This window comes from Coptis chinensis, chromosome 6 (assembly GCF_015680905.1).
Source record: "Coptis chinensis isolate HL-2020 chromosome 6, ASM1568090v1, whole genome shotgun sequence".
In the NCBI taxonomy this organism is placed as follows: domain Eukaryota; kingdom Viridiplantae; phylum Streptophyta; class Magnoliopsida; order Ranunculales; family Ranunculaceae; genus Coptis; species Coptis chinensis.
In genome coordinates, this window is record NC_141461.1 from 17146702 (window position 1) to 17152599 (window position 5898).

The window sequence follows — 5898 nt, forward strand, 5'->3', positions numbered from 1 at the left end:
TAGAAATGATGGGATTTATAAGAAACAAAAGGTTTATCATGAGCAGGTTAACTCGCGAGCATAATGCAAACTAAATGAAGCAAGAAGTTCACCTCTAAAATCTATGATGAAAGTCTCTCACAACATAGCCAAGAATGTGACAACAAGTTTAGATTAGCATGTAGAAATTAAAAGTTTTGCGAGAGCAACAGGTTAGAAAAGATGGGATTTGCAAGGAACAAAAGGTTAGAAAAGATGGGATTTATAAGGAACAAAAGGTTTATCATGAGCAGATTAACTCGCAAGTATAATGCAAACCAAATGAAGCAAGAAGTTCACCTCTGAAATCTATGATGAAAGTCTCTCACAACGTAGCCAAGAATGTGACAGCTAGTTCAGATTAGCATGTAGAAACTTTTGAAGCCAATTAAAGGCAGACAACCAAAATCACAAAAGCAGGGAATGCAACACCATACCAAGATTGGCCAGAGGTAATCTGGGGGGGGGGGAAAAAAAAAAAATATATATATATATATAAATATATATATATATATATATATATATATATATATATATATATATATAATATATTAGTCATGTGAGAGGCACAAAATGCAAAAAGCTGTTTCATTAATGTTGAGTTCGCTAACACAATTACCCAAGGAGACAACAAATGTGTGGAGTCGCTAAGTTCAACTACATGTTGCCTACTTGTCTTAATTATTAAATTAACAAGGAGGAAAAAAAGACCTCTCGAACCTTGATTGATAAGGATTTTCTCCCAAAGAATCCTTCTTGAGACTTTAATCAGCAAAAACTTACATTTTCTGCAACACGTAGAATTCAGAAGGGATGATATGGAAGATTTTAAAAACAGTAAACTGTTAATCAGAAAAAACTGAATTGAGCATAGAGGATCAAACTACTAACAATCCAATGTAAGGATCAAACTATGACGGATGTCAAACACGAAAGTTGAACATAAAAGTATTTCACTGTGCACTAACTGGCATTTAGACGATGATTTAACTTTAAGAGATGATGAATCTCAAACATCTTAAAAAATGAAATAAAATTGATGAGAGAGTAGCGAGAAACCTGCTTGTTGATCCTTTTATCCAAGAAGCAAAAAGAGATACATTTTATAGAGATGGGAATAGCACAAAAGCCAGAGGAAGGTGGAGAGGAATCCCATGTTGTTAAATGAAAATTGAATATGATTGGAGGAGTCAAATGATGGAAATGAAGATCAGTAGATGTTATTGAAAATTTGTGATTATTTGAAGATGAAAAAACGGAAGATGAAAACACTAAATGGCAATTACACTATTGGGAGAGAGAGAGAGAGTCTAGTAACGTTAGTCGTCATACTCTTGAAAAGTCTTAAACAGTTTTGGATTATTAACTAAAGCTCACAACTGCAGCGGATCTCTTTAGCTAGCTTTCTTTCGGAAACACCTTAATTACCAAATTTAATTGACTTCATTATAAAACTGAAACCTTCCTATCCCATTTTGCACGTCATTTTTTTTTTACCCTGATACGTTACTCTTTTGATGGATTACATAAGGAAATGACCAAATATTTAAAATATCATTTAAGAAGAGACTTCAAAAGTTTTTAATTTCTAAAAAAGTTGGTAATTAATTAAAAGATTTTAATATAACCCTTAAAAGCACTTAATAAATATTATTAAGAATTAGTATAAAATGGGTTTCAAAACAATCTAAGCCATGCATGTGTACCCAATGTCCCAATCTAACTCAAATCTCCACGAAATCACCACCACTCTTTGTCTATCCATTTTGTTTTATTATAATAGATAACTCATGTTCATATTATTTATATCATTCTTCATAACTGATGTTCACATTTGGGGATATGAACAATTATTGTTCATACCTGCTTAAACATATGAACAATGAGTGTTTATAGCTATTCCAATGGGGAGTACGATTGTTCATAGCTCATGTTCATAATTGGGGCTATAAACATTTATGGTTCATACCTGCTTAGACGTATGAACAATGAGTGTTCATAGCTCCAATAGATATGAACACGCATTGTTCATACTCTAGTAGGTATGAACAATCATTGTTCATATTTTACAATAGGTATGAACAATGAGTGTTCATACTTCAATAGGTATGACAATGAGCTCGTATGTTTTGTATATGAACAATGATTGTTCATACTATATACACTGGGTCAGGGGTATACTTGACATTTTATTTACCCGAGCCGTTTTTTATTTCGCGTCAAGGTATACTACCTTTCATCTACCCGGTCCGTGAGAGGTTAAAAAAAAAGTGTTGCTGAAAGTTACTTTTTCAGATTTTGGGTTTAATCTCCCTGGTTGATACATAACCAGCATAAAAACCCCCTCATTACGTACTAACCCATAAAAACCCCCTATTTTTCTAAAATACCCAAATTGACTAAAATACCCCCCACACATAAAACCCTAGATCTCAAATTTATCTTCTCTCTTTCTTCTCACCGCATTCTCTATTCTTGTAAACCCTAGATATCCTGCAAAACCAAATTAAGATGACAAAACAACCGAAAAATAAGAGAGAAACACCCAACAAAACAAAAAAATTGAAAATTTCCATGTCACAAACAAAAAGGAAAGCAACTACCGATAAAAAGACGAAATCGAAGGTAAAAATCTTTTTTTTTTTTAATTTTGTTTGTAAGTAAACGAAATCTAAGGTGAGAATCATATATTTTTTTTAAAAAAAAATTGTTTGTAAATACAATTTTTTTATGAGAATTTATATTTTTATATATGCAAATGCCTAATTTATATATGTATGAATTTGTAAATTACATATATAGTTTTGTATGTAAATTCGTATTTAAGCATATTTTAATTTGTCAGAAATTGATATTAGTTGACACTCTGTAGTTGATATGAAGTTCATACTCTGTAGTTGATATGAAGATTTGAATTTGTATCATATTTACATAGCCTGTGCAAATTTGAATGTAAATTCATATTTCTATGTGAATGTAAATTTACATATGTATGCTTGCTTTCATCAGTACTGTTTTAGTTACAATAATAACTATGTAAATTTATATTTTCGTATGTTTACTTGCATAGCTGAATTTGTCGTGTAAATTTGTATGTTCATATATGTGAAAGTAAATTTTGAAATATCAGTTTAACAGACTTATTTATTATTTTCCCTTTTATTACAACAGGAGGTAAAACCTACTAGCTCTACCAAGGTGTTTTGTTATACTGTTTTGCCTATGCTAACACTTTTTCAAGAGTTCAAATGAAGAATTAGAGATGTTCAGATCGCCAAGACGAAAAAAACTCTTTTTGGACAAATTTTTTATAGTTTTTGTTGAAGGACATTGGAGAGACTGAGTTAAATGGGGAGAAATAGGCAAATAGACTCTAATTCGATGTACAACTTAAAAGAAAGAAATATGATACATAAAACATCTGATATCTATGTGGTGGAAACTAATAAAACATTTCAAAGAAAGAATATCATGAAATGATGTGTTGTGATCACTTTGGGATACTAATTTTGTTTGAATTAAGGACGTAAATCTTTGATCTTTTATGTAATGTCAGTTTGTCTTTGAATTCTGAATGTAACTTTTGGATACTAATTTTGTTTAGATTCTTGATCTTTGAATTCTGGATGTAATGGAAAAAATTAGCCTAATGCGTTTGTCAGATTTCCATAGCCATGTCAGAAAAAAGTTTATCAGAATTCATATTTGTATATGTAAGTTCAGATTTGCATAGACTGTGTCGCCTGTTAGATGACAAAAAAAAAAGTTTGTGAAAATCCATGTGTATATGTAAATTCATATTTTCATATATGTATTCATATTTACATAACTTGTGTCACCTGTCAAATGTCAAAAAAAATGTATATGAAATTTCATATTTGCATATGTAAATTCATATATATTTGCATAAGAAAATTCATATTTTCATATGAAAATATGAATTTTCATTGCATAGCCTGTGTCACCTTTCAAAACTCATATGTTAGAAAAAACGTCTATGAAAATTCAGTGATATTGCTATGTAGTTTTAAGTTTGCATAATATATGAAAATATGAATTTACATTGCATAGCCTGTGTCACCTTTCAAAACTCAGATGTTAGAAAAAACGTCTATGAAAATTCAGTGATATTGCTATGTAATTTTAAGTTTGCATAATACAAGGTCATCACATACAAAAAAAATGCGAGGGTTTGAGCATTTGGTTTGGGTGAAAGTTGTTTGATTACAATGGTGATTCATGAGTCGTATTTGTTATTCATCTTTGTGGAAATAAATGTAGTCCAATGTTAGAAAGAAAATGTTATTGTAAACCATACTTTTTTCATTTTTTTAATAGTCATTATCCATCTTGAACAAAAAGAACTCCTACATCACATCTTATGCGGGTTAAAATTTTCATAGGCTAATCTTTTGTGTAATTAATTTCATAGCATACGTCCGATAATAGAATTGTTTTATTTTAGTAATCTACTACGAAAAACTAAATTTTTATATATAAATACAATTTTGCATAGGTTAAACAACTATGAAAATTCATAGGTTTTTACCGACATGTTTAGTTTCAAAAACTAATATGTAAAAATATATCTCCATACGTTTTTTCATTAGGCTTGTTTTATTTCACAAATAATTCTATTATGTAAACTTAAAATTTTATATGTAAATTCAACTTTTCATATATCAAACTACTCTGTAAAATTAAATTTGCATATGTAAATTCAAATTGTCATATGTCACACTACTATATAAATTTAAATTTCCACATGAAAATTAGAAGTCAAGCTTGTTCGGATTTTAAAGTTGGTACAATGCAAATGGCTAGTTCATTCCTAGAATTGAAAACATCTTGTGTTTTAGAAATGGAAAGTATCCACCAATGAACAAATTGAATATGGCAGTAGTAGGCTCATGGCCTCTTCCAATCACGATGTCCTTCATCCATCAACCTTTGTCTCGCCCAAAGCAATTAATGAAAAGAGTATAATAGTTGGTATATCTTTATGATTCTTTCACCAATATAACCAAAAATCATAATGTTACACACATATGGTATCAAAGAAATGTCGAGTAGATAAATGTATAGACAAATGATTGTGGTTCATGCAATTGTATTTCCCATGGGCACAAATACACTACCAGCAATAAGTAGATTCAACTTTTCCCCCAGTCCCCCCACTCAATTTTGTATCTATAAAATGGTTATCTATAAACCTATTTTTTGTCACAATGAAATTGGTGTTCTTTTTTAGTGTAAGGATGAAGAATATTTGTTGTTTGTCTGCTTTATTGGAAATGTGTTCTTCAATGTAAAGATCTCCAGTTAATTTAAGGGTTTGATTTAATGAAAATAGTAGAATGGGAAATAGAAAATTTTGGGGGATGAAAATTAGACCGCAAATTGCTTATAATCTGGAAAACGGGGAGGTTAATTAACAAGTTGTAAATAATAAGCAGGTTATATGGGTATGTTCGTGAAGAAAGAGTTTACATATAACCGAATTGGATTGAGGGCCTGAGGCCCATTTCTTGGTTACTTTTTCGGGGCATTTGTATTTGAGAGTCGCTCCCTGCCTTTACATTCTCATTTCAATGAAGTCAGAAACTTGACTAGCTATGAAGGTTGTTTTCGTCTCACTCGTCTTGACTTCGCCAACTGATTCTTTTTCTTTGTTTTTCGATAGATTTCACCAACTCGTCCTTCAACGTACAAAAAAGTCGGAATCTTTCCTAATCACTAAAGAAAGAAAGAACGCACTCCATTTCTACAGTTATTTGAACATGACCTGTCTATTGATGTACTTCAATAATTTCTACACCATGAGCTACAAGAATAGTTTTACCAGCATGTATAGCGCCAGAAGGAGCGACCATGGTGGCC

At 30.9% G+C, this 5898-nt stretch overlaps 1 long non-coding RNA gene across 1 annotated transcript; it reads right to left on the reverse strand.

Annotated features, from left to right (window-relative positions):
• Positions 1-233: 233 nt before the first annotated feature.
• Positions 234-1364, reverse strand: LOC147491821 (uncharacterized). Its single transcript, XR_015197855.1, has 3 exons — positions 1078-1364; positions 739-806; positions 234-475 (listed from the first exon to the last, which is right to left on the reverse strand). It is a non-coding gene; the product is annotated as an uncharacterized LOC147491821 (long non-coding RNA).
• Positions 1365-5898: the final 4534 nt, after the last annotated feature.